This window comes from Opisthocomus hoazin, chromosome 4, assembly GCF_030867145.1.
Source record: "Opisthocomus hoazin isolate bOpiHoa1 chromosome 4, bOpiHoa1.hap1, whole genome shotgun sequence".
Classification (NCBI taxonomy): Eukaryota; Metazoa; Chordata; class Aves; order Opisthocomiformes; family Opisthocomidae; genus Opisthocomus; species Opisthocomus hoazin.
The window spans coordinates 16,043,154-16,066,512 of NC_134417.1; positions in this window are offsets into that span (position 1 = coordinate 16,043,154).

Sequence of the window (23,359 nt, forward strand, 5' to 3'; positions counted from 1 at the left end):
CATTCCAGAGAATCATGCAAGGTTATTCAGGTGACCACTAAAGCTATGATTTTGCATAGTTATTTTTAATAAATTCTACTACGGCAATGTGAAAAAGTCAACAGACACCAATCTATGGTGCATTTTCCCTATGTCAACACATCTAGCAGGTAACCGAATGCACGCCTGTCCCATTGTGAGACTGAACTCATTGTCTCACAGCAAACACATCTTTCCTTTCTTAAGGTCACCATCCCTTGCAGAAGTTCCTCTGCCATGATCCAGCGTGCTAACATGCCTGTTTCCAGAAGTTTCACAGAGCTTCATCAAATTAATACTTTCTGTGAGCTCCATAAATGCAAAAATGTAGCTGTGACCTCTTGGTACTCTTCAGTATTAGGCTTCTTGTATTTCTATTGTCTTGTTGCATGTGTTGTGGGGTTTTTTTAAACCTGTTTATTATCTGAGTGTGCCTGAGGTTGTTTAGAGCAGCATACCAACATCCCTAACAGAAAATGAATACTATGAAGAACTACCTTTGTACCAAAGGTGAGGAAGTCTTCATTGGGAAGCATAGTCTTGCTTTATACTTTAAGGACCTTTACCTGTCCATCTGTTTGTTTTCTGAGCACATCACATTCAACTTCTGCTTATTTCAGTAAATCCCAACGACTTCAGCACCACCCACTTGGCAGGTTTATGTCCCCCTTCTGTGAACAAAATAGTAATTGGTCTTTCAGCAGATTACCCTTCACATCATTCACAACTAGGAACTCAGGGAAAACACTGCATTGATTCACTCCCATTTTTCACCCACAGAATAGTCAATATCAGCCAAACAAACAGCTGCATCTAAAAATTTCCCAAGCCTGTAACAAAATAACATGCAAGCAGAAAAGTTTCTCCATACAGCAAGAATCAATAAAACAAAACTGTTCTTACAAGTTACAAAATCCCTCGTATATAAGTAGGTGCATTTGTTGCTTACATTATGTTTCACTTGTGCTCAGAACCTCAAGAGTGATTGCTTAGAAAGGAATGAGAAGGCCAAATAAACTCACACCTGAGTGTGCCTCTATACGCACTGTCAGGGACAAAGCTGAAAGTTGAACCAAACACACCAGTCAGTTGCGATTCAGCACAAAAAAGGTAGGAAGGGGGAAAAATGATCCTTGAGAAGGAAAAAACAAAACCAACCCCAAACCACAACATACAAAAAAAAAAAATCTCAAAACTTTCCTGGCTGTCAGACAGCCAGGTGGGTGCCTGCAGCTGGCTCTCTGGGGGACCTGGAAGAGGCAGGGAATGCCTACCAGTGACTAGGACTGAGGGTAAAGTCAGATCCAAAGCCTGTTTGAGTTAGCTGGCATCTTCAGCTCTTCCACTGGTATGGATGGAGCTATAGACCAATTTGGCAGCCACACGTCTCCGAACTCTTTTTCCACAGGTGAAAACACCACATCTTTAGAGAAACAGTACAAAAGTGTATTCCAGTCTTTGAGATAGCAGCTGCTAAAATCATATACTGACTGCGTGTTTGTAACCCCAAGCTTCTATAGATATGTTTACCTAAATTACATTATTTTACATCATCATCACTTCTTCATTCTAAAGAAAAAGTCTAGTAAATCCAGAATATTTAAGGATTTTCTTTAATGCTTCACCTCAGAGCCAATCAGATAATCGGCATCTGACTTGTGTTGAGAAAAAAGGGCCAATACTAACTGCCATGCTGGCAGAATAAAGTAATCAAATGTGATGTGCAGGTAGAATTGCACACACAAAAACTTGAATTGTATTCCTTAATTCTTAAATCACACTTTTTTCCTTCCAAATTATTGGGACTATAAACCAATAATCAGAGACCCTTTAAAGAAGTTAATTTTAAATCTGGCCAGATTAATGCTCAACTAGCTCCTAGTACTTGAATGACTTCTATAAAATACATTCCTACTAAATTTCAGACAATAACTATATTTTCTAAAAAAATCACATTTTTGTGGAAAGCTCTAACCAAATAGCAGAAATAGAAAGCAACAGTCAAATGTAAAGGGACGTCTACTGCATTTTCAATGTAGTTCCAATTTTAGTATCATTTATTTTAAAAATCTTTTAAATTTGTTGTGCAAATTTTCAGATCAGCAACACTTGCCTAAGCTGTTTTACACTTCTAAACTTCATCTCACCTACTAACAACCCAAGAAGTGTTTCATGTAAACATTCACAGGTTTGAAGATGCGCAATATCACATTCACAGGGTTTGATGCGAGCATCTGGGGGCCGAATCGTCCTATTTTTCGCTTTGATGCTGGCAAACGCATCCAAAGTGGGAGCCAAATCTCCATCAACACACCAAGCATGTCACACTCATCTCATTCTTTCTGACCAAGTGGAAATAACTCCAGAAAGCAGGGGAACTCAGTCCACAGCACTCGTCGCACACAATGCGTTTGACTTGAAGCAAACCTCAGGCTCGGCAGTGACAAATCAGGACATAAGGTGGCATTCTTTCCCTTCCTTAACTGTCTGCAGGGCCGGAGTCCAGATCTGCCTGTCAACAGCGCCACAACTTTGCTACAAACAAGCTGTTTGGTATTCCAGAAACAAAAAAAAACAACAAAAAAAACAACAAAAAAAAAGGAGAAAATCATGTCTGTACCCAGATGCATTCAGAATACTACACAAAGCCAAACCCTGACTCCTCTCCAACTTTAAACTTTCCCTTAATACTGGTGTCTATACAGTGGTCTGACTGAAAGCATCACTATCAGGCTTATGCGCATTAACTGTGGAGGACTTCTAAAATAACATTTTGGAAATCTGGACTTCATTTGTATCCTTGGCTCAGCGTTCAGCTGTGACTGCCCACCGCAAGAACTCCCATCAGATTTACACAGATGCTTGGGAAAACAAATGAGAAAACTGTTGCAACGGATACAGAAAGTTGGTTTTCATGCTCATCAACTTGCAGTTCACACAGATGATTTGACACTTCTCTTTATTTAAGATAGCACATATCTGTACATTTCACGTACAGACTCAAAACTACAAAACAGGAAACCAACTTTTCTCTCGTCTTGCCCAACATTGGTTGTGTATTTGGATGAGAACCACCTTTTTTGTCTAAAGACTTGTAGTGTGACTTTTCTTAGTTCAAACCTAGAAACTAGAGGAATAAGCCTAGAAGAGATATAAGATGGCAAAAGGCAGTTCTGGTGCTGACTGCTGGGTTTGCAAAGAACGCACCATCCCAAGATCTGGCAACAGACACCTACTTACACGAAAATATCCCAGCATCCTGCAGAGCTCAGTGTTGAATCATAGAATGCTTTGGGTTGGAAGAGACCTTTAGAGGTCATCTAGCCCAACCCTCCTGCAGTGAGCAGCGATGTCTTCAACTAGACCAGGTTGTCCAGAGCCCCATCCAAACTGGCCTTGGTCCAATGCTTCTCAGCATTTTTATCACTAGCCTGGTAATAAACATAAAAGCTCTGATAATAAAATATACAGATCTCTCCCAGTAATAAACATTAGAAAGTGGTCTAAACCCCTCTGGGAGCTGGGCCCGTTCAAACAGAATTCATTTTACGACCTGCATATGCAAAATCGAGGGAGAGTACAATACTCTGGATAGCAATGTGTTTAGAAGGAACTGGAGAACACAGTGGGCAAGAAACTCAACATAAATTCTTCCTACACTGTTGGGAAAAAAGGGTAAAAAAGTTAATGTTAAGGATGTGTGAAAAGAAGGAGAGTGCTCCGCATAAAAAAAAAAAGGGGGGGGGGCTGTGGTTTGGGGAGATACTGGTGGATTAAGTATAAAAATAATACCAGCTGATTAAAGACACGGGACTGCGACCTGGCAGAGGTGGAGAGAGATCAGTCCACCAAAAAAGATGACTGTGATGAGACCAACAGCTGATTGTGAGCACATTTCCAGTTCCAGGTAAATACAGGATCTTTCATTCAGCAGTTGAAAGCTACTGCTCACGATGGAAAGAAGGTGAAAACTTATAAATAATAAATAACAACACTGTAACTGTGTCTCACACAGTGACTCCCTCCCCTAGTAACTCAAAATCAGGGCAGGTGCCTTTTGGGAGAGGATGTTTTAATCACATACAAAACCTCAGTGTAGAGAGAACTGACTGACCTACGTGGTGTCAGAGGCAAGGTGTTCCCTTTTGGCTTTAAAGCTTGGTAAACACGTGATTCTACAAAACACAAAATTCATTGCAATATCCCCAATTATCCAGACACATTCACTCATTTCGCCTGATAAAATACTCACATTTATTTTTTTTTATTATGTATTTGGCATGAAACTCACAAATGCAAGATCCATCTCTGCGCAGATACAGGTTTAAAGAAGAAAAGCTTTTCAGGTGTAACACAGTGTTCTCATCTGCAGTTCTTGTGCCACTTGAAGACTGAGCCATGGGGTCCAGAAATAAGCCAAAGTGAGAAGCCCCTAGTGAAAAGCCATCAGAAATTCAAGACAGCTCTGAAAAGGGTTTGTTTGTGTTTGGTTACTGTGGTGGTGGCAGCTGGGGTAAGCTCTAGTTGCATCTGACCCATTTGACCACTTCACTGAAAAGGGGCTCATCACAGTCCAAAGCAAAGCACAAAGGCAAATTTAAATAAGCACCCATCTTTGGTTCCATTAATCATGAGCTCTTCACTATTTTTGGATCCCACTCTCCTCTTCCCCCACCTTGTTGCAACTCTGAAGGGCCTCTTATCAGGTCCATTCATCCAGGACCACCATCTCCATGAAAGCACCCTGTGTGGCACTGGCTCACTGTCACACACGGCTCTATTTCATTCCATTCCATCACCCAGAGACCCCTGACATGATTATTAATCATGGCCTCACTGACAGGGCGCTGAACTGTCTGCAGATGAAACTTCACATGCCCGTCCAGGGCTCCCCAGTTCGGACACGGAATTTGTTTCATCTTTGTGCAATCAAGAAATGGAGCACATTAGGGGAGTGAATTAACCCCAACTTCAGGTTCATAAAGGTGTCCCTGCTCTGTTTAATTAAATCTGTCTTAAAACCTCCTAATCCCAAACTAAAGACTTAATAATGTTCAGGAACCTCTTTTTCCTTATAATATATTGCTATAATCTGCTGACAGCTTAATATTGAAATAAACATGCTGCTCCTCTACCTGACCTGGCCAGCACAAAGACAAAAACCCACATGACTAAGACCAGCTTCTCCTAGAATGGCAAGCACACAGTGCACCAAGGATGTTGTATGCCATTAGTCTAAAGACCTTTTAATTTAATGCCACCAAGTAAGTGTCAAAGATTGCTGAAAACATAAAAAACAGCAAATAAAAATCAGGAGTGGAAGCAAAAACAGAGTGTGAAGGTTTGATTCTTTCTCTGAACATGCAGAGACCTATCCTTTTAGACTGAAGATGGCAAACCCTCACCCGTGGGTTTTGGGTATTACACATTCCTTTGAGAGAGTCCTGAGGCACCAAATGTCACCCCAGGCCTGTGCTTCATAGTGGCCAGAGAGAAGCTCTGCTCAGGCTCTTTAAATTTGGTGAGCAAACAGATTTTGTAATTCCTTATTTAAAAAAGTGAAGAATATTTGTTTCAGAGTATTATTAGCAAAATTCAGACCTAGATCAGAGCTTCCATCCCTCCATTAAAACACAGATGGCTGGATTTGGGATTTTGGTACCAGACCTGTGGTACCCTGGAATATTGATCTCAGCATCTGTGTGGTCCCAAGAGGTACCAACCACCACCAGAACTTTAGAAGGCAGCTTGTGGAAAGCAGAGTGACTCTACAGAAGATCTTTAAGGAGGCAACCATAGCAAGAGAAAAGCAGTGTGATCCAGCATTGGAGAAGACAGACAGGAGGAATAAGACACAGATGTACAGAGGCAGAGAAGCAGGCTGTAAGGACTGCCAGCCCATACTCAACGTGATTCATGGGAGGTAGATCAGTTCCTATTGCTCTTCTTCCCATATCCATGCTTACATCCAGGCTCAAGCAAGGAAGGTTACACCTTTCAGCACTCCTCCCTTCCCAAGATCTCCTGCTATGCCGCAGAGAGAGAAGACAGGGAGAGACGTAGAAGACTCAGACACAGCAAATGCTGCATCGTAAGAGAACATACAGCAGATGGAAACGCTTTCTACTCTTTCTTTCCCTAAGAGGATTATTTCAGCAGGGCCTGGCTGGCGTCCGCACCAGAGCTAAGACCCAGTGACCACGCCAGCCAGCCTTACCCTCCTGTCAAAGGGTTTCATTAAGACTTGGGTTCCCTGTTGCTCTCATGGTGACTTGCACGTGCTCACTAAATATCCTGCATCCACTCCCAAGGTATTTGCTGATACAGAAATCTCTTCCTCCCCCCTTGCCTCCCTTTCAAGGACCTGAGGCCACAGCACAAGTCACCATCCTGCTGAGAAATTTTCATTACACAAGGATAGGACAGAGCACTCAAGCTGAACGTGTATTATCAGAGAGGCAAAGACCTTATAACTGTACATCATGTCCACTCCTCTGACCATGCCATCACCCAGCTATGAGTGCATGTAAGCCACACAGAGCACAGCAAAGAGCAAGGAGCCCCTTCTCCTCATGCACTCCTCTCGTGGAGCAACCAGATGAATCGCTGCTCTCGACCAGCTCTGGGTGCTACTGCACCAGCTGCAAGAGCCACACCAGGGGTTTGCACCTTGGGCCTGCTGTCTGGGTTTCCTTCCTTGCTGAAGGGGCATTTCAAATGTTAGATCTCCATAAAAATCCCCACATCCCAAAGACTAAAGACAGACAATTGTGTTCCCTCTTTCCCAACCTATCTTGCCCTCACACCTGCCACTGCCCTGCTTCCTCAGACAGCCGGAGCAACCGTGCAGACCCAAGGGGGTCAGATCCATTTGGCTCAAGACAGGGAAGTCAAAGGACAGTCCCACCCATTTTAAATAACACCACAATATTTAATCTAGTTTTCAGATGAAAGCAAGGCATTTTCATCATTAAGCTCAGAGGTAGAAAAATCAGGATCCTTCTCTTTGCTTGCACAAGTCAATCCATCCAGTTCCGGAGAAGGACATCCTGTGGTCACACAGCGGGATGTTCCCAGATATTTAACTCCCCAGCACCTCAGGAATGTGGGACAGCTCTACCCATCTCTATTCAGGTAGGACTAAGCATCGATACTTCCAGCAGAATCATTCAGTGAATCTACCTGGGAACCAGGTCATTCTTTTAATCTCATTTCTCTGTTACCAGCTTGCATGAAACCAGGAGAAAGACTTGTCTCTGACTGTACAGGTAACTTAAAGGCACTTCCATTACAAAATGTAGCACATAAAAATGCATATACTCTTTCAGAACAATTGGCACTTCTCAAAAATCACTTATAAATCCTCTTCGATTAAAACTGAAGACAGAATCCATGCTTTTATGTTACTATCTGATGTGAAACTCCAGCATTTTTTTTCCTGGTATTTCTCACACATGATGGTTGCCTCTTCTACAGATGTTCATTAAGAGAGCTCAAAAGTAATCCTCAGTTGTGATATTTGAAAATATTTTTTTTTTCCTAAAAAGAAACACTAGAAATCTTTTGAAACAAAACCCTCAGTCATTTGGAAAATACAAATTATCTGTACTTTAGTCCCTTCCTTTTCTTTTACTCTAACCCAGTTTGCATTCTGTCATTAGAGAGGCCATACTTCCCTGCTCTTTATTTTAAGGACTTCTTCCCCACCCCCCACGACTGAAAAATTTGGAGAACTCAAAAATGTTAGCACAACTGTTAATTTTTGGGAAGGACGAGGAAAAGTAGTAACCTGCAAAGGGCTGATCAGGTCCAGTAAGATAGCTTTGAATTTTTATGGTGCATTACACATGAGAAAGTCAAAGAGACTGTGAAAATATTTATAATTCCTATTTAGAAGTCAGAGAATATTGAAAAAAAAAAATCTATTGCAACTTTTAAAAGTTTAAATTGTATTGTATTTTTCACTTGATTCTTCCTAAAGCTTTAAATTTCTTATTTGTCAAAACATTCAAAGAATAAACCACTCCAGAAGCACTTAGAAAGGTATACACTTGTAAACCCAGCATTCCTGGAACTGTCACAGCAGTTACGCCAATTATATCATTGTACACCAGCAGGCTAATTTAAGGTCTCTTTGTTTTCATAACCATTTAGTTCTTTAAAAAAGAAACACAAAGACTATATCAGCTAATGTTTGCAAGCTAGGATGCACAGCAAATCTTAGCTCTTGGCTTACATTAAGGATCTGTCTTTTAGCAAAAACAAATATCCAAGCAATAGCTATAAATATGATTATTTGCATAAAAATACTTATCACTTTACCCATATGCGAGCACACATACTGCAGCAGATAAACATGTTGCAAACTGCAGAAATAAACAGTAATTCACAAGTGACTGGATGCAGCAAACCTGTAATCTAAGTCTTAAATACAAGAGAGCCTCAGCGACAGACGGGTATTCTGTGACTAGTGATTGCCTGAGGTGGCTTAAGGCATGTTGCACTTGTGTCTCAGAGTGCACCACGTTTCTGAGAGCACAGACTAACACTACCATCTCTTGTGGATGCCCTCGCCCACCCCAGACACCCAAGCAGACTCAGTCAGGACTCAGTCCTGGTGTGCACTCAGTCTGACCAGGATCCCTAGGCACCACAGGGGCAGAGCACACCACCAACACTTGCTAATACTGGCCCTGAGCACTTCTGAGACTCAGCCAATGATTCCTGAGGATGCTGGCTGCCCATCTCTAAAACACAGACAGTAAATAATATTTAGAAAGGGCACCATAAAGTCTTTAAAGAGTTCAGTTTTCTGATAAAATCTCAAGATGCAACACTAGCAACATAACACAGACTTTCTTCTAGCCATCTCCTTATTTATGTAACAGCATCTTAACCTCCTGAAAATTTCTGGTTTTCTGGCCTCACACCCACCCCTCCCCATATATATATATATATATATATATCTTGTAAACTCACTGTGAAAGCCACCTTGAAACATGGCCTGCCAGTCTAATAACAGTTAAGGCGATGTAGCTTTCAAGCACCAGGGCCCAGGCCAGAAGAGAAAGCAACCAAAGACAACACAAGAGTCGCTACTGACTAAAGCCTTGGGGGAATTTTTTAAGAATATAAGGCTATATATGGTTATATGTGTGCAATATACGCATAATACCTATGTCTAATTCCACTGTATTGTAAACAAGTACACATGCCATACGGGAAAGTCACTGATGTGAACCCACATCGTGCACAGCACCATATTCTGCTTTATGTGCGCAAATCGCAGTGTAAAGGCAGATGGAGGGGCCAGTTGTGTTAAACCCAGGTGATTATGTCACCAGGTTTGGGGTTTTGTTTGACATTTTCTTTACCAGCAAACTGTCCATTAAGTTTTTGAGAGCAGAAAGCAAAAGGAGAGGAATTTGTGAAGTCGGTAGTCCATATGGCTGGTAGTGAGTTAATCTGCGTATAAGCAGCAGGTAGCATGAGCCAGGCTGTCTGTTGGGGTTGTTAGTAACCTAGGGGCAGATCATGGAACAGCAGGGAAGAGGATAAACTCGGCCTACAAATACAGTCAGGAATGTGGCAGGAAATTATTTTTGAAAACATACTCTGAAGCATAATAGCAACAATCAGACAGTCAGACCGTGTGTATGAAATCTATCTGGACTCAGGGCACACAACGGGAGTGAACACAAGTGTCTGATAAAGCAGACTGGGTCTATACATGTGTGTCCATGTATATATATATAAAACATACACTGTTCAAACAAAAAGTACATACGCATCAGAGTATATCCAGACAAACATTGCCTTGCCCCACAGTTCTAAGTGAAACAAGAATAATTTATTTGCTTATGCTTCATGCAAACCATCTGCCAAATAGCTTTATACAATTATTAATTATGTCAACACTAAAGAACAAAAGGCAGAGCAGCAGAAACAGAGAGATTCAGACAAGAGAAATTTTTTAAAAGGGAAAAAATAATGAGGAAATGAGCCACAGGTCACAAGAACAGCACAGGAGAAAGCCTTTGCACCCCCAGTACAGACTGTGACACTGGGCAGGGAGCAATACGCGACAGATAGCCAAGAACCAGCTGGCACAGAGGGACACAACCCAAGACAACCTGGACCAGATTTGTAGGGTAGACCAAAATAAGAAGCAAATGTAACTACATTTTCTAATTTAATTTTGAAAATGTCACTCAGAATTTTGGTGTTTTGAGTTTGTTCTTACAATTCAAAACAAAGATAAGACAGCAAACAACTGCCTAGGCTGGAACATTTTATTTTAGTCATCCTTTCTTAGTCATCACTGGCAAAACCCCAGATAACATTAACCCTCCAGCTATCACCGTCTTTAGGATGAGAAGTGGCAAACATTGGACAAATTAAGCAAAACGGCACCACAGAGATGGATAATCAGTCCTTCTTTTGAGGAGAAGGGGTGAAAGTTAATCAATTCATCTTTGTGCATATGTAGATACAATGGTACCAAGGGACCATTTAGCACCACCACCTGTCGTCTTCTATGTCCAGTAGAGGACACCCAGAAAAGAACGCAAGAGTGAGATACTTCAGCCATGTACTTTCCTGGTCACAAGGAACTTGCGGTTCAGGAACTTCTAGAAGCGTTGCCTTTGTATTTTGTACTAGCAATTAGTGCATTTGTAGGACGTCTATTTTAGCCTCAGCAAAGACCAGCCCTCTTTACCGACCATAACAAATTGCAAGACAGTTCAACACAGAGAGAGATACCTTCCCATCACAAGTGACAGCTATTCTTCCCCAAACTTAAGCACCAGAACAAATCAAACATGATAGATGTCGTTTGTATTACACATTAGTGCACTACAGGAAAGCCACAGCCTCTAGTAACGTGTGCTTTATAAAAACCTCCAGCACAGACTGCAGAGTTAATAAACAGAAAGGAAGCAATAAGGAATTATTTTCATCCAACGATTCTGATCTTCTGTGCAGCCACTTGGAAATACAGATATTTTTCCTGCAAGTGGCAAAGTTTTGAAACTTGGGTGCAAAAGAACGCTGCTCTTTTAAATAGGAAAAGTAGCGTCACCTCATCCACGAGGTACCTTACCCCCGGAAACAGATGCTTCTGTCTCAGGTGAGCACTAGAATGCTGTTCAGGTCCAAACACAAAGTCATGCAGCAGGGAAGTATTTACAGAAATAATATTCCTTGTGATTAAAGCCTGGCCATAAATTGCAGGATGACAACAAAAAGGGACAGAGAAGAGCTTCCCTCAAGAATACAGATGGGCTTGGAAGGGGCATGAGGCATAAGCCAGACCTAAAGGGAAAAACAGGTCAACGTAAGCGTGAAATAAACTCAAAAGAGGTTCTCCCATGAGAGACCTGCAGTTAGGAATTAACTGTATTTGACTTCCAGCAACTAGGAGGAAGAAAAAGACTGGTTAGGCAGAAGGAGTGTATGCTACTCTCTGGATGATCTCTGTACCTGGCTACGAAGTTTCAGAGGTGCTTTTCCCAGCACAGAAAGTCCCTGTGAGGCATTTCACTGCATCTCAGCCATCTCTCCTCTTTTAAGAGGGGAAGTTCTTCCTAGTGGGAAAGAATCTTATCACAGGTATCCTAGTGAAATGCAACAGGAGAAACCAGTCTTTAGTGGATGAAGGGAGTAGATTGGAGGTCTGCGTACCTTAAACCCTAGCAACTATAGGGCGTTGGCATGTCCTTCACTGCCACAGGTCTGTCCCCACTGCCAGTCTTGTCCCAAAGATCAGCTACACTAGTGATGCAAGTCTCACGAGCGGAGTACTCGAGTAGCTATTAACACAGCTACACGCTGTCTGGGCTGGAGGTGAAAATAAATCTTTTTCCTCATCCTTAACTGTCAGACTCTTCCTTGGTCACACAGATAATGTCCCCCCCAAAAAGACTACGTGATAAGTCCAATCTGAATTTTAAGCTTCATGTGGGATTCAAAGTTAATAAACTTCTGTGAACAGTCTTTCCCTTCAAAGGGTTCTCATTAGTCCTCAAGTTCTGCTTTTCTCCCCTTCTTCAGGTTCAGATGTCCTATATAGATCTATTCCTTCACATTGCCTCTGCAGCTAGTTACCTTACTTTGTTAATTTGTACAGTCTCTCTCCAGCTCTGTCCTAGACCTGCACAGTGATCTTATTGATGCTAGCTCTCATAGCTCACAAATACTGCCATATTGGCCCTAAATTAAACGCAAGATTTCTTACAATACTTTAGCTCACGTATGAGAAAATTCCTTCCCTCCTCCTGCATTTGCTCCTCTCCCTTAATTCTCCATTCCTGCAACAGGTCAAACACTTCTCTGCACTGAGACCCACTTGTTTCAGGTGAGTAAGGAGGAGAAAAAGGAGACGCAGCTTTTCAGAGGGCAGGTTGCAGCTCTGTGTGCCAGTCCTGGTATCACTCAGGCATGCACAGGCTGTGTGGAGGCAGAGTTTGACTTTGTAGGTAAATGATTTTTGTCAGGTATCTCAGCCAACCAGCTGGCACTGCCCAAGCTGCCCAAAGGGAGATAAGGCTGAGATCCTGGACACTTCCATACTGACTGCACAGCTCCCACCTCTGACAGGAGGAGAGTGCTTTGCACTGCTCAATTCTTTAAAGAACAAATGGAAAACCATCAAGTTAATGGGGAGGTTTTGTGTGTGCTAATTATAGCACACAAAACCCCATTGTCTATGTCCAAGGCTGGGTCACACTGTTGTTACAAAGCTTTTGTAACTCTACTAATGCCTTTAATATAAGCTCCTATTAATTGTATATTCAACTTAATTCCTAAGCTCAGCGCTACCGGATCGCACTAGCCAGGCGGCTGACTGTAATTACAGTGTGCTTATAGTGTGCTTAACCCGCATTTATAAAGCACGTTAATTCTCATGATTCTGTTTTAATTTGGTGAAGGATTGACAGCCTTTTGATTTTGCTCCACAGATCAGACCTAGCATGAGTGGCAGCCAGGTAAATACATGGTGCTATCCAGCAAATGCGGCTTGCTTTTGCTCTGGAAGGAGGCAACGTGGTGCTTCATCCTCCCTTGGGTACCTGGAGCTACACCATCCCTCCAGCTTCCTGCAAGCTGTCTTTTTTCTTGCACATACTGGTTCATTAGAAACCTTTATCTCCAGAACAGCCACCCTGTTAGAAGGCAAAAAGAGGAGCCCAGGGCAAACAGGAGTTCCTATGATTGCCATGGCTGCCAAGGGATCTGCAGCCTTCAAAACACAGTTTCCCTGTCCATGGAGTCCCACAGTTCCAGGCCACGGCGCAGTATTTCAGCAATTCTAGAAACTAGACGAAGCATTTCCTCAACCGTTTCAGAAAAGTTTTGGATTGTATCTATAGATGTTCATAGATCAAGGGAAACACCACTTTGCCTATTTGCTTTTCTACCTCTACTGGAAAACTCAGAGAGGCACTGATAAAATCCAGCACGTTGCATGAATCTGGAGAGAAGCCAATACCTCATTTACTCAGTTGGCTGTCAGCCTGTACGAATTGCCATTTTTGAATGACTTAAGAGCACCGAGGCATACAGATCTTCCTGGTGCTCTTGCCATGAGTTATAACAGCATCAGGGTGCACATTGCTTATGTGCTATAGAGCACAAGCTGCAGGTGGGCCACAGAGGACTGAAAAGCATTGAAGCTTTAGGATGACATTATGGCTTGGCTGTATCCAGCACCATCTCCACTTCCCTGACACCCCAACTAGCAGGTAGCTCCTGCCTACCATGTTCTCCTGGCTAGCAAATTAACTTGGCAGCAGGTCCTGATTTACCTTCCCCTACTTCCCCTGGTTGCTCAGGAAACAATAAATAGCAACTAGAGAAAGTCCTGTGGGGAGACACTAGAAAGATGAGTGATCTGGATATGATGTAAGAGGAAGAAAATAATCTCACGCTGAAGATGACGCAAGGAAGGTATCAAATATGGAAAAGATTGATGAAAGGGGAAAGCAATTTTATGTCCAAGGAGCGCAGGACATGAAGCAATGGACTTAAATTGCTACATGAATGGTTTAAGTTAAACATCAAGAAAAATCTCCACAGGCTGGCAAGGGATCTTCTTTAAAAAAAAAAACAAAAAAAACCAACTGGTTAGGCAAACACGTCAGGCACAGCTTCGTTAAAAAGCAGCTCATTTTACGGCATGCAGATAGGCCTAATGACTTCCCAGGATTTCTTACAGCCATCTTTTGTATGATTCTTCAACCTTTATATTAGCTTTTTTTTGTGTGTATGGCTGTTTCTCCATTATTACCCTTTCCTTTGGCAAAATGGTTTTAAATGTTAACACATGCTCTCACTATACAACTTAACACCAATACCCAATCTTCTTTCTCTCTCATTCATGTTTTCTCTGAAAAAAATGTAAATAAAAAACCCTCTATTTATTCATGTAACTGATAAATATTTTCAACCAATATGTTCTTTTAAATAAAATTAATTTATGCACAAAATGCCAACTTCCAAAAAACTTTTTTTTTTAAGTTAGGTTCTCAGTGAAAGCCTTGTCATGTTAGAAGACCGTTTTCAGCAAAATGGACTTAATCTTTGACTTATCTTCTGACAACAAAAACGTAACTTCTTTACTTGAAGCAATAATTGCAATGTTCCTTTTATTATTCCTTTTTACCATTTCCTGCATTAAACTCTTCATTAACCTATCACTCTGATTACTTTTAAAAGATGGTTATGTATTTTTCAGAAAACAAAGGCAACCAAAATATATGGACTAAAAATGTTTATATTGTATACACTAGACCATTGCCTCTGCATATGAGCACACATTTAAACACGTGCACCAGCAATAATATCTCAATTTTACCGATTCAGAACCTGCTTAATCTTCATTTAACAAAATCCAAACAAGGAAGCCCTCTGTCCCCAAATGCTGCTCTGCCTTAATCCCAACAGGCGGGCTCTGGGCTTCTCTATAGATGTGATTATTGCTGTCCAATTCTTCGCCTTTCTCTCAGGGCCAGTCTCCTTATGCAGGATGACTCATTAGCCTCCATCCCCGGCAGGGAGCTGACATCCAATTAACTGGCTGACAATCCTCCAGTGGCTCCCACTACTCCTTTAAGGCTCTGTTTACAAACACAGGCTGTCGCGCCCATAAGGGAGGGGAAGTTGAAAGTCCCCCTGCCAGGCCAGTTTGTTCAAAATCTTCAGAGCCCTTTAAACAATACCTTTGTTGGGTAAAGATGGGACATATTGCTTGCAGCAGGATGCAAGGCATCCTAATGGCTACATCTGCGTTTGGCGGGAAAGGGAACAGCAATTGGTATCGAAACAGGAGCGTCATGACACAGATCGGGGTTTCAGCCGGGAAGCCAAAGGAAATCAGCATATGGGGAAATATCGTTGAATTCTGTATGGGAGCGCACCTAAAGAGTTTGTCCATAGTGATGTAAAGCATTCTCAGAAAAAGAAATAGGCTTTTGAGTATAAAATTACAGGTGTAGCAAAGTTTGTGCACCATCTGCACCAGGAGATAGCATTTTATTAACTCCCACAGTAAAGAAGCTCAAAGTCCCCCACACGCCCGAGCAGGAACACGGTGTTACTTGCAGAGAACACAGGAACACAGGTTTTCACTTTGAAGAGACTCACTGCAGAGTGTCTCTGCCTTTGATCTGTCAGTGCTGGTTTTATTTGCATTAGGAGTTCTGGTTAGATTTTTTTCCTTTTGACCAACTCCAGAGAAAATAAGGTGTCCAGAAAACTAATCACTGCTACTCGATTTCCATTTGGCACTAGCTAAACCAAATAACTGTTCCTTCTCAGATAAAGGTCTGCCCTGGAGCAACTTCAAACTAAAGTCAGAAAAGGTCCTCCTAACTTGGCAGCTGGGACATCTCCCTGGCAGCAAGTTTGAAACTGGACTTCAAATTCACACATTCCTGAGTATTTACAGGATTTTTGGATCGTGATCTAAATCCTAATCATCACCTCCAGCTCCCTTTCCGAGTGAGGTACTGTACTGGGCTTGTGTGGCAAGGTTTTGGTACTGGGGGGGCTACAGGGGAAGCTTCTAGCAGCTTCTCATAGAAGCCACCCCTGTAGACCCTCACTACCAAAACCTTGCCACGCAAAACCAGTACAGGTACAAAACGACTGACTGATCCAGACGCTTTCAAACCTGAGCCCAGTTCCTTTGAATTTTCATGGACATGGTCTCATCTTTTGAAATAACCTGCACTTGCTCCAAACCAAAGCAGTGACTGGTTTTTGCAGTGGGGAATGTTGACACTACCTTGAGAAGGTTTCCACTGTCCCTTGCTGCTTTGTTGGGTAAAGAACAGAGTGGAGATGGATCCTGAGAGAATCAAGCAAGCACCAAATCCTGGTTCTTTTTGCCTCCAAAGTTGCTTTGCACCATGCACACAGGTTAGTGAGGTTTTATGCTGGGCTTAAGTGCTGCTTCCTTCAGAGCTCTCCCTCACACTATTAGAGTGACACAAATGAGAATTTATTGAGAATTTAAGCCTGAGCAGTTAATCTTGGTTCTTTGTCTAATATATATATCACAACAGAGATACTGACACAGGGATTTCAATAAGAAATAACTATTCCCATTTGGTTACAATAGCGGGCAAAGCTTTCAGCCAGAGAAGGCAAACGCAGAGCAAGGTTTTGGTCAGAAATCCACTGTAAGAGCAGCTTTAGTAGCCCGAGAGTTCATCCCTTCACCTCCTCCAGATGATTGCTAACTATAGATTAACACCTCAGTATCCTGAATCTGTAGTACAAATTACATCAGTGCTTCCACCCTGAAGCAGTGCAGTCAGCCAGGTGAGCTCAAACCACCTTCAGCAGCAGTGCGAGGTCTCACAGCGGCCTTTCACATTCTAGTCCCCAAATGAGCTGCAGCATCCTCTCACAGGAGATAAGAAACAGCAGAATGACAGGTACTTATTGAGACCCAAAAGTCATTTCTGCTCTCACCATCTAACCACAGCTTAAAGTACAGCCTCTGCTAAGAAAAGCTATTGCTGTATCTGGGTGAATTATATTCCAAACTGTCATGTACAGATTGACTGTACCCACTAATTAACTGTTCTATCTCATTACATTATAGGAGTGGCAATGATAATTGCCATGTGCATCATGGTATGACAGTGGAGCCAAGAGCCAGCCAGCACAGCCGTGCACGACAGAGTGTGGGCCATGTCCCTGTCCCAGGCCCTGGGCTGTGCTCCAGCTGCAGCCTGGTCACAGGAAAATTAAGGGTCCTTTTCCAATTTCATTCACGTTGCCCAGGAAAGTTATGAAAACCTCCAGGAATGGCAATTCCACAGCCTCTCTAGCTTATGTTTGGTTTGTTTTTTTTCCCTCCCCTCATATGTAGATGGAATACAACTTGTCCCAGCTTTCGACCGCTCCTTGTCCTTTCACTGTGCATATCTGAGAACAGTTGGCCTGTCTTCTCTGTACTCCCCCAGGGCAGTGGAAGACTGCCATCAGACTCCCTTAGCCCTCTTCCCCAAGCTGAGCAAACCCAGCTCCCACACAATGGTGTGCTCCAGCCTCTTGACCAGCTTAGTGGCCCTCTTGCTAAATTCTGCAATTTATCAACATCTTTCCTGCACTCTGAAGACCAAAACTAGATGCAGTACTTCAAACGCAGCTTCACCACTGCCTCGTAGAAGTCACTAACCATCTTCCTCAACCTGCTGACTGTGGCCTTGCAATTCCATCCCAGCATACAGATAGCCTTCTCTGCCCACTTTTCCTTTGTCTAGATAGTCATATAATAACCTGTTTGTTGGCCATGTCAAATCATTCAAGTCCTAGAGTTTATTCTGCTGCCTATTATTAAAATTGCTATCTTTCTATGCTCAACATTTCCAGTTAATCAAACTATAAGGACCCTAAATTTGCTTTAGAAGTCTGGACAGCAATAAGCCCACTCTTCCTGGAGACCATGTATGCCCAGGAAAAGAAAATAGCCTCTAACTACACTGTTTTGAATCCTGTGGCACAGCCCAAATCACTTGTGAAAGACCAACAGATGGACAGAAAAGGACACTCTCCTCCCCCCCTTAGCTGGTATCAATTCCCATTAAATACTCTCCTGTGTCCAGACTATGCATGCTGACCACTCAATGCAGACAGAACTGCAATCCACATTGATGAACTTCCTAACAAATTCTGTGCGTCTCTGTCCTTGTTTCTCTACCAGTCACACTTTCACTCTGAATTTTCCTCTAATTAATTCCATATTAAGCACTGAGAATCTGCAGGGTCCTCTCAGACATCCCTTGTCCCTTTCTGTATAGGCCCTCCGGGTCCCCAGTGGTAAGCCCACTGGTAAAAAGCTGACATCTGTGCGGCAGCTCACAGGCTGCAATTTCAGGTATAGCATGTGTTGCACCTTGAACTGCCGTCTCATTTCAGACCTCACCATTGAGACCAATTAAGTACAGAGCATGCAAGGAGCTGACCGAGTGTCGCGTGCTGGCTATAACCACAAGGACTTAGAGGCCACAAATCTGTTATTACCAAGCTGTTCCCGACAGCAGCATGCTGCCTCCTAACAAAAAGAATAGATTAGGATCAATCAAGTTCCCCTCTGGCTTGTCAGTGGGACTTTGGACCACACCTTCTACCCAAAACTTTCCTCTTCTCCTGCTTCCAAACACCTAGCCAGCTCCAGGCTAACAAGGTGGCTGCTGAGTCAAGCAGGAGCTGAACCATATGTTCATAATTAGTTAACTTCTTGCTTTGTCGCTAGAGGCACTATCAATAAATCAGCGACAGCCCGTAGTGGCCTTAGGAGATGCAACGAGCTACCCCCAGCCAGCACGGAGCCCTCCCCTCCACACGGGCGACTGGAGCACGGGCCGTATTTCATTCCAGCTGCAGCATTGTGCGGTGAATTAACTTTATCCTCAATTTAAAAAGCCAGCATGAAATCAAAAGAGACTTGAGAAAAAGAATAAAGGGAAAGAAAGAAAGAAGAGGAAAGGGTGGGAGGAGAGGGAAAAATCCTAGCAGGTCAACTCAGAAAAAGTCTGGTGAGTGACAGTCTACAGGGATGGCCCTGCTTAACCCATTGCTGCAAGGCTCGTTGTTTGCAGCACATTAACTTTCAAAGCCATTCTGCCTCTTATTCCCCAGCACTGTGGTTGAAGGTTTCTTGTTACACACTAAAAGGGGACTCAGTGATATAATTCTTTTTTAAACGAGTCAAACATATTGTTAAGTACAAGCCTAGACAGTGGGTAAAGTGGAGCAAGAGCCAACAGCGGCAGGGTGAGACCGTCTGTCTGGAAACATCATCGAGGCGAGCGTGCTGCACACAGCACTGCCTTCAACTGCGTACCTGAGCAAACAGTGGCCTGACTAAGGTATATCCTGCAAACAACTCAATCTCCACCACAGTACATGGCGGTCATCTGTGCTCACTGCTCCACTCTGAACCTCGGGAGATGCGGTTATTGAAAAAAAACAAAACAAAAAAACAACCCCCCCACCAAAACTAAAAAGCCATTTGGGATTGTTTTTGTCTTTTTTTTTTTTCCCCCAGTGTGTGGTGCGTTGCTTTGTTTTGAAACATTAATAAAAAGAGCAAGTTAGAATAGGTTCAGTGATGGTACAGACCCAGGTCTGTCACACTAAAAAAGTTCTCATGTTTTCAGTTTGTTCATACCAGACTGAGATCAGATACTCCACCCAATTTGGGAAAGTCCATGGCAATAGTCACGCTGCGTGGTGGTAAGCCAGTCTCCCTAGAGGCAATGGAGAGTGCTGAAGACTTCTAGAAAGTGATCCACAACACTCTAATCTGGAGCCTGCCTATCGTAAGGACCTAGGTAGCACCTCTACAGACTACAGAGTTATGCCCGCAACCTGAATATCACTCACTACTAAATACTCAAATGCTTCTAGGTAACTACTAGCACAGTCATTCTGCCTGCCTGGAGGTTTAATGGAAATAAAGTCTGTGCTTGCGGTGCTCCCATTGGCAACCCTCCTTTGATTAGAGATGTACTTGAAGAGCTTGTTGCTGTAAGATGAAGATGGAGCCTTGTGAAAATGCAGCCATGAAAAGATTCCTTTCCCCTGTTTCTGCTCTTTTCGCACCAGCCCCTCATCTCGGAGAGCCCTGGCCCTCCCACAGTCTTCCAGGACTGCTTCGCTGCTATGCTTATCCCACCTGCTTTCTTGCTGCCTCCTGGCCCCTCTAAGTCTCCTGTGCAGGAGAAACTGGCTGCTCTGCCTACTCTCCATCACCGAGGGAGGCACTTTGCCGCCTCCTCCTCCTCCTCTACAACAGAGCTGCTCAGATTTGTCAGTCCACTTCTCTACTGTGTATGTACACACATGAATCCTATGAAATCAAAACATCCCTGAGGGGCAACTGAGGCTCAGGCAAACCCCAGAGAAGACTGTGTGCAGGACAGGATGACATATCCAGCCTGTAGTTCTGAAAAGTTTTCGAAGCTGCTGACTAATCCTGGAAAGCCTCAACTCCACAACCACTTCTTCCCCCCGCTTTTTCTTTCTTTCTAAAGAAAGTCCCTGGAAGTTCCCCAGGTGCCTCTGCACCAGAAACACCTCCCCACTCCACAGCCAAGCGCTTCTCCCTATGCAGATCCACTGTCTCTCAGGTAAACTCAGAGCAAACCTGACACACCCACCAGCTGGACCGGTCTCCTCACTGACATGTAACTCTGGTGTCTTCTTCCCTTTGATTACATGTGGGGAGCACTGACTGAATCCCCAGTCCTACTCCTAACACCTTACTTTGAAAGACTGCCGCAGGACTGCCTCTGGTCTGCTGAAAAGGCAGATGAGAAATGGTTACAGCACTGCTACCTCCTGATCTTCCTGATTTATTCCGCTATAGAAGCTGCCTGGTTGGTTAGCTAGGCTCATCCCTTCTACACCGATGGATTTGGGAGTGCTGCTAGCCACAAAGCCACAGGCTTGCCTCAAGTCTCTTACAGAGGATGCGGAGAAAGGAATTCAACACTTTACAGTAAAACGAAAGCAAGAATAACTTCATAGTCCAGTGGTTAGGACACAACCCCCCCCACCAAAAAAAAAAAACAAACCACAAAAACCAAAAAACCCTTGTGTCCTGCTTCCAGCACTGTTTTAGATTTTACAGTAAATATTTACTGGCTAAAGCCCATGAACTGCTACTAGTGCAGGAATGAGAGGCCAGTCCCTCTCTCCCAGACAGGTGCTTTAACTGATAGGTTGGAGCCCTGGTCTTGTTTTAGTATTCGTTCTTCACTAGGAGGCTCTTCTACTTCATTTTGATGCATTAAAAAAGCCAGAACACACCCCAAACCTATGGATGTGTCCTATATAATTTTAGCAGAACACTTCTAAATTTTAGGTCATCTGTCTATTAACTGAAATTTCTGGTTCAGCCCAGGTAAGGGGAAACCAATGATTTTAGATTTTTTTCCCCCCTCACTGCTTCCCATTGCAACCTCATCAACACCGATTCTCTCTCTAACACAACCTCTTCTGCCACTGACACACCTGAATTCAAAACAAACAGAACAACATGATTCTGAAGGAAGTTGAGTTTTAAAAACTCTGACATAATTTTAAAAAGTCAGACTTCTAAAAAACACAAAAAGATGAAGAGACACCATTTATTTCAACAGAGTTCCTTGATCTTGTTGTTTCACATTATAGTAGTTTTGTCATGGGCCTCTAACCCCTTTAGGGGAAGAAAGGAAAAAAAAAAACAAAAACAAAACCAAAACAAACCACCAAAACCCCAAACAAAACCAACAGCCAAGAAGGATATTAAACCTGATTATCACAAGCAAACTCCCATGCTCAAGAAACTGCATTCAGCTTACACACATGCACATTTCAAATGCAAACATACTGCTTTCCAGTCTTGTGGCACAATATCTGGTTGCTTGTCAGTGATAAACACAACCTTATTCTTCCTCAGAGCAAAATGAAATTCATCTAGCCCGCAGAGTTTGGAAAGCATGTGGAGATACAGAAGCAAGTATCTCATGAGCACCTGACCACCGACCAGCTCCCTTCAGGACGGGACGGCTTGGCGTCTCCATCCTGCTCAATGCGAACAACAGCTCAGCAGGTGCATCAGGGGTAACACGGCCAGACCACTAGATTAACGCAGCAGTTCTACATGGGCAATATTAACCCACACTCGCAAAGAGTGAGCAATCACTAACTGCAGACCCTAAGAAAACAATGTTTAAATGGAAGCCGAGATCCTGATATAAAACTGCAAAAATCAAACTCTATCACCAGTCCTTTATTTTTTCACTGGCATTTATAAACGAACTGTTAGATGAAGGCTTTAATACTAACTGCTAGTAGCTTAGGAAGACTGTTCAGTAAAAGGCAGAAACACACTTTCATTAATTTTTTTTTCCCAGAACGTGACTGAGAGGAAGCTTCTAAACCTTTAATCATTATCAAAATATGCACTTCGGAACCTAATTTTAGAAAAAAAGTCTGCAAAATCTGAGTATACAGCTCTGTGCTACCTCCATGCTATGTTGTTTTTTCTATAGCAGAGATATTCCAGAATATTAAAGAGTTGTCTTAAGGCTCAAGTTTCTGGCTATATTTACACAATTACCTAAGAATGTCACCTTAAAAGGTCTCATAGATGCTAAAAAACCCCCAACCCTTTAAATTGGAACTTTGGTAAATCTAGCAATAAGAAGCAAAAAATAATTATTCTATAGTTTGTCTCAAGACTCAGTGAGCACGATTTATGCTATTTTTAACTCTTTACATGGACAATGCTGATTTTGGTATCAAAAAAAGCTTTTTTCATTTTGATAAATAAATAGGCTGACAATAACATTGCTCCAGTGTGGGCAAATACACAGATTTATGTCACTGGACAAAATTAACCCATTCTTTCGGATTTGGAAAATGCTGGTGAAAGAATATAAGCTGTGGGGAGAGGGAAAAAAAAAAAAAGAGAAAGAAAACTACAGACCTGGACTTATTAAGGGAATTAATCTGGTGAATAACTAAGCTCAGTGAAGAGGTGGAAGATAATCACTTGCTGCTCTCAGGATGTCCCAAAAACAAACTAGCCTTTCTACCAGCTTTAGTATTTGGAATACTAGAATTTTCTTACTTGGAGCCACCTGAGATGGAGGGTGAACACAGCCTAATGCCTCTATATTGCTCAGTTCCACCCCTCAAAACTTAAATCCCATTATAAGAACATGCGTGATTTACTCTGCTGAACCACCCTCCTGATGTGCACGGGTGGGACCTGAAGGAGGGACACTAGCAAGCCCTCTGGTGCCCACTTACTGCACCCTTCCATAAAACACAC